This window comes from Galleria mellonella, unplaced genomic scaffold (assembly GCF_026898425.1).
Source record: "Galleria mellonella isolate WM207_F2 unplaced genomic scaffold, CSIRO_AGI_GalMel_v1 utg83, whole genome shotgun sequence".
NCBI classification, from domain to species: Eukaryota; Metazoa; Arthropoda; class Insecta; order Lepidoptera; family Pyralidae; genus Galleria; species Galleria mellonella.
In genome coordinates this window covers 4,321,187-4,340,432 of record NW_026442162.1, presented here as the reverse complement: position 1 = coordinate 4,340,432, position 19,246 = coordinate 4,321,187, and the positions used below count along the sequence as shown (strand labels likewise).

The following is a 19,246-nucleotide window of genomic DNA, read 5'->3' as shown; positions in this document are numbered from 1 at the left end:
AGCAGTACCATGGACATAACAGAATATTCTGTTTCGCCCATGACACTCCTCATGCGTTACCATTCCTGAGGATTCAGGTGTTATTCCTTTGTTGTGTTTGCATTGCTGTATCACAGCCATGCAAACATAACTGCTTCACGGAATAAACACGAATGGGACAGAGGTGTCCAAGCATACGACTTTTGTACAAAGTCTCCATCTGGTGGTAAATATACAAAATCTTAAATTTTATTTAAAAAAAATTCAGTAAATCTAACTATTGTAAATTCCCGGGGTAAAAAAAAATAATGTTTGGGCTAATTAAGCAACAGAAATAAGTAATGATTCTATACAAATTACTGGTTTATATATTTTTTTCTCACACCAAAATAGTGATCTTGTTTGAATAAAAGAAGGGACTAAAATAAAAAAGACTATAAAAAAAATTAGTAGGTGCAATGCGGTTTTAGAAAGAGAGATTTTTTTTTTCTCTTGCGTATGCTCAAGTTGCGGAATGAGCTTAGTGGTGCCCCTAGAGATTACACCATAAAAAGAGTATAATGGGGTTTCTGTAACGCGCACGTGACTTTTTTGGTGTTGCAGATATCCATAGGTACAACAATATTATTCTTTTGCCACATACTATGATAATCGTTTACCATCAGAAGGGCTTTATGTTTATTTATACGTTTTTTTATCAACTTCAAAAAAGAGAAGATAGTTAAGAGTATTTGTACTTTTTGTGTGTATCATACACATAACGACCAATTTTAAACTAATTTTGATAATTTTATTATTTTTATAATCTATACAATTTACTTTTAAATCATGATTCTCTAAGTATATCCTATACTTACAGATTGATCCTACAGAAATTTTTATCAAAATAGTTTTTTTATGCACCTAAGAATGGCAAACAAGCTGACGGCCCACCTGATAGAAAGTACAAGTAGTATATATGTATGTATATATATATATAATATGATGCACTAGTTTCCTTTTTCATTTTATTAAAAAAAAATGTTTTTTGTTACTTGAAGTGCTTGTTCATTTATATTTTTATAATTATATTACCTTCCTAAAGACACTGTGCTTCCATATCAGCTTACAATCTTTTCGCCCATGCTATTATTAATATCCCATTGCTAAGCGAATGACTTCCCCATCATCCAAAACTTCCCGTTCTGCGCCACCTAAAACCAGTTCCTTTTAAATTTGTCTTGATCTACACGCCGTCGCTTCCTGGGCCCGGCGGCATATAAATTATTTCAAATGTTTATGAATTAGGAATGTGTGCTACTAACTAGCTACTAAGCAGTGTTTCATCAAAATCTCTACTCTTCAGTTCAGTACAATTCGTTGTTTTTTTTTTTATTTTATTTTCCTTTTCTTCATTTTCATATTATAATAATCATGCAGTATTTTGATAGATTGGGTAAATACATTTTTAAGACTTAGCTATGTAAAAATCTTTTTTTTTATTTTAATTAACTAAATTTTTTTCTATTGTAAGTACTTACTATTTATTGTTGACAATAATGATATTAATGTAAAAATCAGAAATATTTCCATGAAAGTATCCATCAAATTGTGCATCAGTTGCTCGGGGTAGCAATTTGCCGATATAATCCTGTTATTTAGGTCACCGACGCAGTGCATGGGTGCATTTTATGAACATTTTTATCTATTTGTTGCCTATCGTTTTATTTTATCTTTTTTTTTTAATTAGTGGTCAGTGACTAAGTTGTGTACCTAATAATTTTACATCGTGCCTCCCACCTAATTGTTTATAATTACTCCTCTCCATGTAAAGGTTGGTATACAATATCTGTATATATGAATGATTGGATGAAAATGTTTTATTGTTGCCTTCAAAGGTTGATACGAATTATAAAGATTAACAATGTGTACACAAAAAAAATATAATTAATTATATATATATATATATATATATATATATATATATATATATATATATATATATATATATATATATATATATATATAAAGTCTAAGAAAGAGGAACCATAATCAATACAAATGAATGGTACTTCAGTTTGAAACTTCCGTGCCTATTGTAATTCGCGTGGGTACATAAACACATTACATTTGTTGAGAAACAAAAGCAATAAATAAATAATTAATGAACCCATTATTGAATCCCTAAGTATCTGTTAAATATTTATCTTTATTTATTGCCAATTACTTTTATTTAATACCAATATAAATGTTTAATAGCAAAAATTTGAAATGTAAAAATATATTATTGAAATTTAAATATGTCATTGCTAATAAAACTACTTTGATAAATATAGTAAAAAAAAACAATGAATAATAATGAATTTGTTCAATATTTTTCGTAATTACCTAATAATAAAAAAATGTAATTTAAATATTATTTTTTTTGCAGGAATGTGAAATAATACTCCACTCCCTCCCTCATATTTGTATTCTGTAAATAAATTAGAAATAAAAAAAATATTGTCAATTTTTTAATAACTAAAAAATAAATTTAAACATTATATAATTTGTTTATAAAATTTTATTATGTAAATTATAAAATAACGTAAAATTAGAACTTCCGTACCATTTAACTTTTATATATATTTTTAAAATACTTTTAAGAAACACTTCAAGAGTCGAGCCCTAAAACACCGTTAAATTAAGTCTCTTGACACAGTTACAATCGCTCGTTTCTATTAGTGGAACAGTAAAAATAAATTATGAGTGTATTATACAACCCGAATGGGGTTTTCTTTAGTCCTATGTTAATATTATACACCGCCGGATCGTGAAGGCGATGGATGAAATATGATTGCTTACACAATAGCATCTTTTTAAAAGAAATATATTTTTGTTTTATTTTATTTTGTAACTGAGTATCTTAGTATTAGTTTCATTTATTTTTTAAATAAGTCCTAATTGATTAATAGGTAGTGAGATACTCCTTATAGTTTCCTTCACATAATTGCTTGCAAAATAGCATCTTTCTAATGAGATGTACTTGTTTGTAATTAAGTACATATCTTACTGCAGCGGCTCGGGAGGCCGGAGTCGCAGACCCGGCCGAGCCGCTGCAGTGTCCCAGTCCTTTCCGTGACTGCAGTATCCTTCTCCTTTCCTTTCCCACATAAGTCCATTATTCCTCTTATTTATCAATTTCCTTTACGAATTTCTAACGTTCCCTTCCTTGTTTCCTCAATCCTTTCCTCTATACCGTAGGTGAAGAAAACCACCAAAAAATGCATTTCCAAAGAGGATTGACGTCAGGCAAGCGGCCGGTCGTAAAACTAAAAGCCAAATCTTTTTGTAATATGGTTAAAAACATATTACGCCGACCCCAAATAACAATTGGGATAAGGGTAGGAACACGATGATAGATGAAATGTTAGAATTTCCTACTAGTTGGTTATTTTCATAGGCAACAAAACTACACACCTGTCGTTCTAATAAATATTCAAAGATCAACGTAAACTCACATCATTGATAATCGTAATTTCAAGTTCACAGTATTGATCAAGCGATGACGCAAGCTATCAAACTTGACTTTGATTCTAAAACATCTGTTTCCAGTAAACCAACAACAAATACATGTTTGTATAAAAAAGTACGATATCAAAACTTTATTAAATGGAACGTTGGATGGATATTTTTTTACTTTTAGTACTTGAACTTCAGTATTTTTTATTTATATCTATTGTGTTCACATGTATATCAAAGGTATCGCGTTTGATGTATCAATTTAAATGTTTTATTATTAAATTTAGCGCGTTTCAATACACAAACTTTTACTGTGGTAACAGCTCGCCTGAAGGGGGGGGGGAGGGATTGTTAGTAATTAGCAATATTCCCTGTCAAATCGAGTCAGATCCCTGTGAACTCCACGTGGTCCCTCCTAATGCCATCGTGCTGAATTCCAGGTGTATTATGCGCTAATATTATATTATAAGTTATTTTTTTATACAACTTAGAATGGCAAACAAGCTGACGGCCCACCTGATGGAAAGTGGTAACCGTCGCCTATAGACCTGAGCAGTACCATGGAAATAACAGATCGCCCATGATACCCCCCATGCGTTGCCATTCCTGAGGACTTAGGTGTTATTCCTCTGTACCCAGTAAATTCACGCCATATCCCACCCTTCAAACCGAATCACAGCCATGCAAACACAACTGCTTCACGGTTGAAACACGAATAGGACAGAGATACCTAAGCAATCGACTTTTGTACAAAGTCTCTATAATATATCTGTTGTTATTTGTGTGCTGTAAGTAATGCAAATATATTATATATCTATCTAGCTATCACAGACGATAGATAACACGAAAACAGTAATTTTAATTAGAATTAAAATTATTTATATATTTCTCTATCTATATGTCACACGGACAGCAAATAGTTTTATGTTATTTTGCGATTATCACTATAAGAAGAGACTAGACAACGTACAGTTTGCGATACCTCTTTTAGTGTTGTAAGGCAATAAAACCGCCATTCCGGCGTCCCCTGTTCAACCCCTATCTGACAAAGGACTTGATTAATTACCCATGTATATTGGGAGCAATAGTTATCAGCAGATCTGGAGTTCGGATGCTTCTCTGTAACTCCATAAAGCTGTTTATAGACTTACCCTAAGGGGCCGCCCCCTTGAGGGAGAGAAATTATTGTTAATAATAGGAATAAGCAAACCAATTGCTAGCAATAAACCCTATCAGGTCGACCTCCTCGCGGTTGCTCCTGGTAATCATCGTGATTGATTTATTGTTGAATTAGTCACAATGGGCTAACTGGCTTGTTTCATCCTTACTTATCATCCCTCACTAGTACTCCGCCAGCGTATACCAATAGCACAGGTGAGGCAACTATTCCATTATCATCCATTAAGACTCTAAGGGAGTTCATATAGTTCATAAAAACTAAAACTTTTTAAAAGTCTATTTAAACTATTACACTGTTTTGTCACTTTCCTTCAAATTAGAAATATAGCACAAAAGAAAGAGACAAAACAGTTCGATAGCTATAATAGGTTTGTGAGAGGTTTGACATTTTTATGAGTAAGGGGGTGAATGTCACGTATTTAGACATTTATTATCAAAGTAATTATCTTCATCATTGATACGTAAAGGTAGTAGACTTGATATATGTACTATATTTGTTACTAGTTTTCGTGTTAAACTGTTTTTTTTTTATACTATTAAGGTGGCAAACACGCATACGGCCCACCTGTAAGCGGTTACCGTACTCTATGAACGCTTGCAATACCAAGAACATTACGCGCGCTGCCGACCCTGAAAAAACCTCTTTACCTCATTTTGAAGAACCCCATGCTGTAGTCTCTTGGGAAAATCCGGCTCGGAAGCTCATTCCATAACCTGAGTGTTCGTGGGAGAAAACATCTCTGAAACCTACGCGACCATGTAGGCTATAGAGTATTAGGATGAACTCCCTGTCGATGGCGAGTCGATGCGAGGCGATGGTAGAAAGTGGCCGTGGGCATCATATTGAACAATTCCTCTGAACAAAATCCGTTGTACAAACGGTATAAAATGTTTATTTCTGTTAATAATACATTTAAATTTGTTATATCGAAACTTTATTTCATAATCTTAATTCATTAGGTTCTGTAGGTAATTAGAGCGCAAAAAAAAATTAACTATTAACATGGAATGTGTTTCTATAAAAAAAAAAACAATATAAACATTTACCAAAACTTAAAAACTAATACTGTAAAGTGTGCGAGTATAGGACATATTTATACTTTGCTAAGCATATTAAAATTCGTGTAGAAGTAATCTTCATAATACACAGAAATATTGAATAGATGCCAAATTGTACGTAAGTTTTTTATAATGTACTTTTCAGTAAATACAGAAGGAACCCTAAACACTGGTCGTTGTACGTTTTCCAACACACTACATACTGCGATAAGAGAGAACATGAGTATTTTTGCTTTTTTAACTTAATTAGCTGATTATAATGCAATTTTTTTTTTTAATGGATTTAAAACATTTGCTTTAAGTTTACTCCCAACAAGGCAATTAAATACACTGTAATTTTAAACATTAAAGTCGTTGTATGCCTAATTAATTTGTAATTAAGTGCAAATTAAAGAAAAACATAAATTAATGTAACTCAAAATAGCATTTATTGCATGATTAGGTAGAATCAATAAAGTATCTGATTCTTGATAGCGCGTTAGATACATATATACTCTTTATTGCTACCTCAATAATATTACAATAGTAAACCCATTTTAAGTACAAACAATTACAAGAAAAGATTACATTGAGAAAACAATGGGCGACCTTGTCGCTAAGAGAGTAATTATTTATATTATCTTAGGTTTTCATATAATCTATTATTTGATAAATTATATATATATATATATATATATATTATTAAGTTAGGTTTAAGCCTTTTTTGCATGATTTTTTTATTGGTGAAATAAATAAAGGTGATATAATTCATGTTCAATTTTAAAGGAGAAAGGGTTAAAAAAATAAATTTGGCTGCTGTTTTTTGCTGCAATGCACATTAAAAATGTATCCAGACACAATCAACTGAAAGCCGCCTTATAAAAGAAACGCCCAAAAATTTTTTGCCGTTTCCTTTATATATTTTTTTTAAATATATATATATGTATATCCTTATATTGCATTATATTAGAAGGAAAACTCCAACTTAAGTAATCGAGCGGTAAGCCCTCGTGGTATGTATCCACAAAACCAATTACCCAACGGAAATGCTCTTTAAACCATTTAATGGAGTCTGATAAAGAATTCCAAGACGTTGACACTGAATGTTTGGGAGGCTCTTACATTTACTAAACGCAAAAATAAAGTACAGTGTGCATATAAAATGTAAATAAAAAATGTACTTTATACGTACCATTTTTTTATACAACTTAGAATGGTAAACAAGCTGACGGCCCACCTGATGGAAAGTGGTAAGCATCGCCTATAGATATGAGTAGTCCCATAGACATAACAGAGTATACCGTTTCGCCTATGATACCCCCCCCCCCCCCCATGCGTTGCCGTTCCTGAGGACTCAGGTGTTATTCCTCTGTACCCTGTAAATACACGCCATATCCCACCCTTCAAACTGAAACACAGCCATGCAAACACAATTGCTTCACGATAGAAACACGAGTGGGACAGAGGTGCCCAAGCAATCGACTTTTGTACAAAGTCTCTGTAATGTAGGGTGGTTAGCTAGATCTCTTTTTGAAGAAGGGTTAAATTAAAAGTATCCGTAACTAGCGAGCGTGTATGTATAAGAGGAAGCAAAAGAGGTATATTGGAATCAGAGCATTTGACTTTTCATTGTTTCTGTCTACCCCAACGGGAGACAGGCGTGACGGATATGTATGTATGTATGTAATGTAGAGTGGTTAGGACTCAATCCCAAGATTAAATTTCACAATTTTCAAATTTATGTTTGGGATATTTAAAAGTTATTTTCACTTGTACCGTGCTTCGGAAGGCACGTAAAGCCGTCATGCGGTCAACCACGTCACAATTGATAGAAAAGGTTAGAGATCCTTACTAAAATTTTAGTAATGTAACTCAAGGTGTAAAAAATGCTATAAAATATCTTTGGTCGCGTGCGCTGCGGAAACTATTGGTGATATAACAAAAGTATGTTGTACAATATTGAAGAAAATATCAATAACTACAAAAAAACTTTGCGATACTGTATGTCCAACTATTATCGTTATATCATAATAACCACTTTTTACATTTTAAAAGTTGTTAGAAATACCGACCAAAATTACACCATTTATTCATACTTCTGTTTAAATCCTTATCCAAATATTTATAAATAAAAAAAAAAAATATATATAAAAACCTTAGTCAATTTAATTAGATAGGATTAGATAAAAATGTAAAATGTTGTAAAAATGTCCACCCGTGCGAAGCCGGGACGGGCAGTTAGTCCGTAATAAAATTTTAAAATTAAATTTTTTATGTTATTAATCCCATTAATATAATAAATTCCAAAGATCATAACGATGGACGATTAGATGGATGGAAATTTATTACTCTTTCACACAAAAATTACTGAACAGATTTGAATGAAATTAGGTACACGGGTAGGTTATACCCTAATTTAGTACATAGGATACTTCACGTACTGGTTCTCGCAGGTAAAGTCACGAGATGTAGCTAGTAACTCATAACTATCAATTACAAACACCCCCAGACATGTTATTATGACTAAATTAAGTTGAAGTTAAGTTAAAATAACTATTAAAACAATTTTCATTACTTTGATGAAAACTAATGAAATATTCTGCCAAGGTCGAAAACAAAAGAGGCGTTGCCACTCACAAAAACTTGAAGCAAGAAACTCATTTTATTAAAACAAAGTATTATTAAAGATGTAATATTAAATAATATTTTGGTACCTAGAAAACAATTTAGAGAGAAAATATGACAAACTTAAAACATTAACGACATTGAAATATATCTTAATTTTTCATTTCACAAATATAATAAAACTGTAACTACCTACGTCTTTACATAAGAATTTATTTAAGAAAAAATTATATAAGAGGTAGTTTTTGATATATGACTCGGGACCGATCCTTATGACAGTCTATAGGGAGGCCTATACTCAGCATTGGATAAATAACGTCTGATGATGACATGGGAGGTCTTAATAGAAGCAACAGAATTCAAAACAATAATTTTAGAAATTTTTAGACTGACCATCTGTAAGTCTATATGTTTATTTTGACATCACGCAAAAAAAATTTTTTTTTTTATACAACTTAGAATGGCAAACAAGCTGACGGCCCACCTGATGGAAAGTGGTAACCGTCGCCTATAGACATGAGCAGTACCATGGACATAACAGAGTATACTGTTTCGCCAATGATACTCCCCATGCGTTGCCATTCCTGAGGACTCAGATGTTATTCCTCTGTACCCAGTAAATTCACGCCTTATCCCACCCTTCAAACCGAAACACAGCCATGCAAACACAACTGCTTCACGGTTGAAACACGAGTGGGACAGAGGTACCCAAGCGTTCGACTTTTGTACAAAGTCTCCCTCTGGTAAACTACTACACTGAATTGCATTTAGTTTTCACAGTTGTATTCCTCAAGGTTTTGCTTAAAATCTGGTGTAGGTACGTATGTTACATCTGAATACGCGATCTAGAAATAGTCTATTTCTTTGCTGTCCTATTTCTGAAATACGCGTACGAATTAGTGAAAAAAAAAATTTACAATAAATATACTTTTTTATATTTTTCAATCGGTCAACTGTATTATTAGTTTATTATTTTTATACTCATATGAGAGTTACGCCATCTGGTGTTTAAGTGTTTTATACTGTCTTCATTCACACGAATACCTGTGACGTGACTTACAAGACTACAATTTAAAAAATATGCGTTGTAAGATTGTGTTCAACAAAAAAATCTACTTCAGTTGTGATAAAACTAGTTACTTTCATTTAAAAATTAAACCACTAAACCGTTTTTGATAAAATTTCTACAAGACAAATGCATAAGTATATCTTTTTAGATAAAAAATAAATCCAATTGAATTAAGAATTTTGAAGTCCGTTCAAAAGTGAAACTGCTACCTTTTGGTACTTTAACGAATAAATCAATCATAAAAAAATTTGGCATACTTATGATACTTATTCATTGACGAACATTTTAATCATGTAGACGAAGCCTGCCATGGCTAATTAGCTAATTAGTAAATAATAATTGAAAATTTAAAAGTCCAAGTGAGAAAAGTAAATTATAATAATTTAAATGTTCCACTAAATTAGGTGTTATTTTGCGGAAGTCTATATAACTGGTGAGTTTATCATCATCATCATCATATCAGCCATCATCTGTCCATTGCTGAACATAGACCTCTCCTTATAGACTGCTGCAAGAAACAGTCCAGAGCTATCTGCATATGAGTAGTTGATTAGTATTATTTTGTTTAATTCCGCTAACATTAGTATGCGTAATTATTATTAGTATGAGTCGCCAGTTGCACGCATACTTATGGTAGTGGAATTAAACAAAATTTTACTAATCAACTAACCAATAATTTAAATGTCAGACGAATAAAACATCAAGTGTAAAATTATAAATGCATGCACATAAATAAGATATGGCGTGTTTTTTTTTTTCAACAAGGGACCGATTTGTGAACTGATTTGAATAAATCACGTCAACATCTAATACATTAGCATATAATTGATTTAAATTGAGAGATTATTGAGTCTATTTATCTTGAGTCCATATCAGACTTTTAGGCGACTTCAGAATGGTGGGCGTGCTCAATTTAACGGTATTTTTTATATGCTACAGGACATCTTCACCAATTTAGGACTTATTTTGACAAGGCTACAATCGGTTAGACTTTTATCATAGTAGTTCCTTATTAATTTTATAGTATTCCTTATATTAATTGCTTTATTTATGTACTTTGTATTATATTATATATATCCAAAGCATAGATTATATAGATAGTGTCTCCATATAAATGCTTCGAGAAAAGCGCGTCAACTTTTTTATACAATTTTGCGTGGTAAATAGTTATGATTCGTTTATAACTTGTATTATTGTCTTATAAATTTTGCATATTTTTAATGTGCAACAACTCATTTTATTTATTAAATAATTCAATATAGATACGTCAAGATACATTGTGTGCGTAAGTATATAGAACAATAATTAAAAAAAAGAGGTAATTTAACAATAAGCTGACAAATAGTTGATCCGTTTTTGAAGCTCAATGCTCTAAATATAAAAAACAAAGTTAATATTTATAATAATTTATTAGTAAGATAATTTATTACTAAGATTTTTATCAGTTAACCTTACTTTTTTTCTGACTGTACTAGATCACCGGCATTTAGATAGTCCGCGAGATATTCGCAGTCTCATTAGACAAAGGACACCTACTGATTTATGGGCTTATAGCCGACGCCCGGCGTTGCTTGAAATATACGCAGTGTTGTTGAGATAATTACAGTTTCGCTTGCCAATTGTTAAAGAGCATTTTATACATATAAATGTATTTTACATTGCAAATTGCAATTAGTATAAATTATATATTTTTTATGCAACTTAGAATTGCAAATAAGCAGACGGCCCACCTGATGGAAAGTGGTAACCGTCGCATATAGACATGAGCAGTACCATGGACATAACACAGTATACTATTTCGCTCATGATACCCCCCCCCCCCCATGCGTTGCCATCCCTGAGGACTCAGGTGTACCCTGTACCCTGTAAATTAACTGCCATATCCCACCCTTTAAACCGAAACACATCCATGCAAACACAACTGCTTGACAGTAGAAACACGAATGGGACAGAGGTGCTCCAGCAAACGACTTTTGTACAAAGTCTCCCTCTGGTGATGTCAATATTATGAGAAAAACTTTGACAAAGTCCTTCCTAATATGATTAATATAAACGTGAAAGTATGTCTTCATTAGAGTTGTTTATTACCTATTAGTACCATAAGGACTAAACTTATTTCCATGAAATTTAATATACACATACTACACAGGATGGAGAAGAACATAGAGTATTTTTTATCCAGGTCAATAAACATATCTTGGACACACGGACAAAGATACGGATATTTGGTATTCATATCATCATATTTGGTCTTCGCAAATAAACACATTTCTCAATTTCCTACTCAACTCGAGTATGCTCCTATTTTTTCCGCTTTCGTCGTAATTTACATATCCTATCGCTCCTTTACGCGATTCTTTTTAACCGCATTGTTCCTGATTATCTAAAAGACCTATTCCTGTTTCACTGAGAAACAGGAATCGGCTAAATCAGGGGCTAATGGCCATACTTCACGCAGTGTCAACAACCTCCGCCTCAAATGTCCCGCTCACTCCACTTACTTTTTTTTATTCTAAATCATTTACTGTTCAGGCAGTTCGCCTGTGGAACTCACTATCTTCACGTCCAGCAGCAGTATTTGCGAACCGATACGACATCATAACTTTCAAGAAAACAACATCAAGGCCTTCGAGAAAGGCCGGCAGTACACTTGCAATGCCCCTGGTGTTTGCAAATGGTCATGGATGGCGGTGATCACTTAGCATTAGGTGAGTCGCATGCCCGTTTGTCCACTGTGTTAAAAAAAACGTAATAAAATTTGGTATTTAGGTAAGTTATATACTAACTTAGCACATAGGATACTTTATATTTTCTGAATACATGCAAGCAAAGCCGCATGATACAGTTAGAATAATATTAAAGAACTTTATCGTGAAATCATCTATTTCCTACATTGAAAAAATGTTTGTTACATTACATTTAAGAATAGACTAGTTATTCCAAGTTATGTTAAGATGGATACTAAAACTATGCATTCCGTTCGTTTATATAGATCTGGTTAAAATACTGTTCAAATAACACTGGCTTATCCATTTATCAATTGCGCACATCCTCACACAGATTGAAGCAAGGCCGAACGTCTTGAACGCGTAGACATTGAATGACGTTCTATATAATCTTGGCTACTGTTTTTTTTTTATTGTACACTAATTCTAAATTTAAAATTCGTGATTCATAATTTTTTTGTTAATGGCCAATATCTAGTGAATTTAAAATTCGAACTGATTATTATTCTCAAAGAAACATGCATCGAAATACGCCAAGAATTTTGTCTACACGACGAGTATTTAATGTCTTTGGAACGGTGGATATCGTAGGTATTACACTGGGATCTAGAAAATTCATCGTGCTGTCTATTACTAGACGATGATTACAACGTTTCATTAAAAAAAAAAAACACCTTTCGCCATGATTAGATTCAATAAAAAAGATAAACTAACTTGCGGTAATTTTTTTTTATCATTTTTCAAACCATTTTTCATTGGGATATACTCGTATGATTCATTTTCATTATATAATACATATACAAGTATAACAATAAAATGTACAGGCACGGGCGTATCCAGTTTCTAGCCCAGTCAGGAAGGAGGAGAGGAAGGGGGGGGAGTCAGATTTGTTGCGATTGTGACTTGCTTACTGCGTAGTTTTTTAAAAAGTTAACGTATAATCTTAGAATATACGCATAATAGATTGCAAGGCATACCCTTCTCAGTGGGGCAGAGGGGGGGGGGGCAAACAGTGCTCCCTATATAGAACAAAATAATCAAATCATTAAGGAAGGTAATGATTAAATTTTACTTGTATATCTTAAGAAATGAATAAAGGATATCGCACATAACATTAAAACGAACATGTTTTAATATCACGTATCATACATGAGTCTACAAGCACCAATCAATCACAAACTCCATTAATAAAACTAAAAAAGTGAATTAACAATAACGAATGAGATATGACCTCGTCGTGATGATCCGATTCTACGTGATTAATGTATAAGTAGTTTATCATTTAATGTGACTTGAATGGAGTTATAAAACGCCTATAGACATGAGCAGTGCCATGGACGTAACAGAGTATACTGTTTCGCCCATAATAAATGCGTTGCTATATCTAAGGATTCGGGTGTTATTCTTCTGTATCCTGTAAATTCACTGCCATATCCCTCCCTCCAAACCGAAACACAGCCATGCAAACACAACTGCTTCACGGTAGAAACACAAATGAGACAGAGGTGCCCAATCAAACGACTTTTGTACAGTCTCCCTCTGGTACCGACAATGCAAAGCGAGGAACAATTAATTTTTATCAGGGTTAATATTATTATAACGGTACTAGTTAATGCTCAGTTTATTTTTATAACTATGTACATAATTAAGAGACGTCCAAAAGTTATTCTTAATTTTATTTGATTTTATTTGTAACTAGTAGAAAATAACGCCCACCTGTGTGAATTTTATGTACTGATTTACGATATATAAAGTATCCAATGTGATAAGTTAGGATATAACCTACGCTTACACCAAATTTTACTCAAATCCGTTCAGTAGTTTTTGTGTGAGAGAATAACATCATCGTTACAAACTTTTGCATTTATTATATATTAATAGGAGATTTTCATATCGTTTCTTGCGACTTTAAAATGTTTATTTTACCATATTTAAACGTAGATGCTAGACAGTATGTGACAGGAAGTGCAGGAAATACGGACGTTGTAGCAAGATGAAGGGAAACCATTGCCATAAAAGGGTAAATAAATATTTAATAGAGTATATTTCTATTCAAATACAAATATTAATTGATTATATTGCAAACTAATGTATGTAAGTACTATTAGTAAGTTTTGTATTGTATTCCCCCCTCCCCCCCCTTCCTATGGGGAAGGCCTATGTTCAGCAGTGGACAGTTAATAGATGATATGATGATACGTATTTTTTTATACAACTTAGAATGGCAAACAAGCTGATGGCCCACCTGATGGAAAGTGGTAACCGTCGCCTATAGACATGAGCAGTACCATGGACATAACAGAGTATACTGTTACGCCCATGATACCCCCCATGCATTGCTATTCCTGAGGACTCAGATCTTATTCCTCTGTACCCTGTAAATTCACGCCATATCCCACCCTTCCAACTGAATCACAGCCATGCAAACACAACTACTTTACGGTTGAAACACGAATGGGACAGAGGTACCCAAGCAATCGACTTTTATACAAAATCTCCTTCTGGTATTTATTAAGAATAATTTATATTTCAAACATCTATCTATTATCTCGTATCTATTCATGCTATTATATATAGAACTATATGAGTAGACAGTAAAGTCGAAAGTCGAATGCCAATTTTTTTTAAACTCGCGTAATCGAATTATATGAAAATTAACCAATAATTTCAACATTAGCTGTAATCCTGTGCCACTGAACTACCGTGTCTATCTATATCTACATCTATTTATAATATTCAAGGCACGTGTAGAATCTCATAAGCCGACTGACAGACTGTAAGATGCGCAGCCGTGTTTGTGACATCTTGATTAGCACCTTCAGTGTAAAACATTATTCTAACAAGAGAAATAAAAATAAGACAGCATTTAGCATTATCGTGTCCGGCGACTGTTAGTTCAAGACCGTCTTTTGTATAATTACAATTTAATAAAAATATCAGCTACATAATATTATTCGATATACTTGTACTTCGTTCCACTAAGTTTTTAATATTTTTTTTTTATAATACAACTGGTTTGGAAACATTTTTTGCAGGCGTATTTATAAAAATTAATAATAATATTTACTATTTTTATTCTTATAATTTTACATTGTAATAATTATAAATATAGTAAGTATATACATATAATTTTTATCATTTCTCTCCAAATGATATTACAATATTAAATTTATCACACTCAGGTTGTGGAATGATCTGCTGAAGCTTTCCATAAAGACTACAGTATGAGGTTCTTTTAATAAGAGTGTATTAAGGATTCTTAAGGGTCGGCAACGCGCGAGGGTTTACCATCAGACGGGCCGTATGCTTGTTTGCCACCATAGTAGTATAAATTTGTAATAATTTTACATAATTCGTAATAATTACAATTTATTAATTTCAAAATGAAAATAATAAAATTATTAATTTAAAGTTAGAACTCAAATTTATAGCAAAATTCAAATTACAGATTAAAATAAAAAAAATAATTCAACAGTTTTCGAAAGCAAACTAGAGCTTGTGTTATGAGCAATCTAGTAACTAACATCTGGGGGACACAACTAAGAACACTTAAAAAACGTTCGTTTCCTAAATATGCCTGACCGGGATTCGAACGCGGTACATCATTCACGCAAAGTAAAATTTCCCCCACTGCGCCACGGAGGTCACCAATAATACTAACATGACGTAATTTTATAACACATATCAAATGAATACACACATTGAAATACAATAATAAATAAACACAATGAAATGTTAAAAAGAAAAGAAAGCACAGTTAACTATATAAACAGCTGACTAGATAGATTTCTGAAATAAACCGAGCAATGTTTATGGGAACGTACACTAGGTGGCTTAGAAAAATAATCACAATCTATCAACGGAACGCAATATAAACTTTTCGATTGCTGAAATTAGAAATACCACTGTTCACACGGAGATTGTTAATAATTTCTCTGAAAACTATATTTTTTTTTTTGGTTTACCTACTTGATTTATTTTCACATTATCATTGAACCGTTTACATTTTTAAACGGAATTCAATTTATTACACTTGTAGTTCTTTAAAACCTTGTAGTTCAGACAATTTATAGACCTATTCCGAAATTTATTTATCTAACAACATATATATAATATATATATATATATATATATATATATATATATATATATATATATATATATATATATAATAATAAAATTTATTCCAATTCTTCAACCTAAAAAGCTCGAAAGACTTCATCATTTGCAATTAAGAATAATGAAAGGATACAATCATTAAGAGTTGTTTGAATCAATATGCGAAATAACGATTATCATTATAATCATCGTGTCAACTTTTAACTGTCCACTGCTGTATATAAGCCTTCCTCTTGGGGGGTCTGCCCTTAGTTGCCACGATTGGCAGGCGCATTAGCAACCGCTTTTTCAAAGTTTTTTTCTGCAGAACAAAACTTTAAATTATCAATTTAACCTATTTGCTGATTTCATAACCATTATCAGGATGTTTCAGAGTTCTGTTACAAAAAAATCGGCTAACAAGATTTTAGGATTTAAGAGTATGATGAAAATATTGGCTGTGGTCCCGGCATAGAATGAACAACGTATGAGCCGACTAAGGGAACTCAATTGTCGGGAGAATGGGTAGCAGCGTTCCTCCAAAAATACCACTAAGTCTAATTGCGGTTGCTAATCCGCCCGCCAAGTGTGGCAATTATTGACAAAACCTATCTTATGGCAGATGCCCTATGTTCAGCAGTGGACAGTTAACGGATAATATGATATGGTATACGAAATTATGAATAAATGTAAAAATTTGTAAACAATTGGCGATAAGCAAGGCAAATCTTTTTTTTTTTTTCGGTGAAAAATCTTAATCTATAGATTATGAACTTTCGTTGGAAATACTAATCCACAGATTACCACTTTTCACAGATACTTAACATCGATTAACTCTGTCCAATATATAGTCCTGTTACGAAATTATCTACAATCTGGCATACCAAGTTCCAAAAACTATTTTCGTTTCGAAATGTTACCCAACCGAATGTCTGTCGCATCACCGAAATCGGTCTATATTTGAACCAGTAGCCGCTTCAGACTACAATCCTGTCGAATTCCGGCCACAGATATCTCTCGATCCATTAATGATACATAACAATATATGTTTATATACATTACTATCAAGGACTTCACTAGTGTCAACGCGTCAGTAGCAGCTGGCCGATGCATAAGACCTCCTATAAATTCTTGGAGACAATTTGATATCACTTTTACTTGGCAACAAGAGCACATTTATTTTTTATAAAGCGCGCGACAGACATCTGAAACAAAAGGTTCGAGTCGAGAGAAGAATGTCTCTTTTTTTTTTTATTTAAAAATAAAATACGGAAAGTTCGTCGTTCGCCAACAATCTGTCGCGAGACAGTCGGATGTGTGTTAAAATAGACACAGTTCGAGTCCGTATCTATAGGCGTCAAAACTGTTCTCTAGCATTTGTCTCGTCTATTTTTTGTCTATTTTAATTTTGTATTCAATCTTGAATCGAATTTGATTTGTATATTGTTATAATTCACGATTGATTTTGTTTCTCTTTACTTAATAACATATTTAACCTCCTCAGTGTATAATCCTTATTCATACAAAAATAATGTACGATTTGTTTTTGTACAAGTAAATGGAATTTACATGTTTTCCTCAATAATAATTAGGAAACAAGTTTAGAAGCAAACTATAGGTAAGTATGATTAGATACTTGTGCACAACAGAATTTTAAGTCTTAATATTTATATAAATAATTGTTTTTTCTTTATTTATAATTTATTGTATGTACAAAGTACAGTGTTATAAATTATATTAAATGAAGAAGTACAACAGGCGATCTTAACTCTTTAAGAGTTATCTTCCAGCAAAACCCTGAGTGGAAAGAAGCATTAATTACCAGCGAGAAGTGTGCGTACAATAAGAAACAGTATAGTACAAGTACTTACTATTATTATATTATATATTTATTATTTAAATATAATTGTGGTATAAAAACATCCATATATCTGGTAATGTTATCTAATAATTATTCTATCAAATTCGTACATATAGACTGAAAAAAATAGAATTTACAATTTATCTTATTCATCTGTTATGTATATTTTTAGTTCTATCTGTGATCTTTAAAAAAAATCTTATCTCTATGGTTGCGGGTTCGAATTCGCACAATAGAAACATTTGTATTCATGAGTATGTTTGTTTGTTTTGCTCTGAGCGTTTTCTGTATATACAGAAACAAGTAGATTTTGCTTCGAGCAGTTTTTTGCTCCACACAGTAAAACGGCAATTTCAATGGTCACAAAATTAATACGGGACGGGAATGAATCTTTCATTTCTTCGTCTCTTTCGCGATATATTTGTTAAAGTTAAGCCGATTTTGATAATTCTTTTTGTAGTCGATATGGTGTATTTTACTTCTATAGTACATATTAATTCTATAGTAATTTTATCACGATCAGAGTAGTTTTTTTTTTGGATCAATATGTTCATATTTATAGAACATTTTTCATACTTAGTCTTCATTAGTTCTGCGTTTAGCATCATGCAAAACGCAGATCTCCGGAGGCTTTAAAAGTGCTTTACATTTTTGTATTATTTTGGCATTATATTTTTAAATGAAAAACTCATATATTCAACAGGACATACATATTTACATAATAAATTCTGTATAAGTGCAGAAAGTACTAAAATTTATTTTATACAAAAACATTAATTAAATCTAATTAATTTATACAATTAATTTATATTTATTTCTTTTTAAAACTAATCACTTGTTTTACTAAACTAATTGTTTTTAATTTTTTTATAAATATATCGATATAATTAAACATAGTACTTACCTAGAAAAAGTTAACTGTCATAAACGCCATAAAAACTCACTGATAACCCGTTTCTCAGTTTTATATAATTAATAAAATCTAACAAATTATTAAAAATCCTAATTCAATCTAAAAGTACTTGAGTACCTAATCATAGTGAAAAAAAAAACAATATAACGAAAAAAAGTTTTAGTTAAATCCAACAAAAATAACGAATAATATTTTTTTTTTTACCTAAAACAGTAAAATTGCAAACAAACAATTGTAAATAATGGTAAGTAGTAAATAAAGTTAATTTAACATCTGTG

The 19,246-nt window shown here is 31.9% G+C and overlaps 1 protein-coding gene across 2 annotated transcripts in view; it reads right to left on the bottom strand.

The window, feature by feature from the left end:
• The window catches only part of LOC113516693 (pseudouridylate synthase RPUSD2-like), a 555,256-nt gene that overhangs the window by 190,336 nt on the left and 345,674 nt on the right, over nucleotides 1-19,246 (bottom strand). The gene's annotated exons all lie outside the window — the stretch shown is intronic.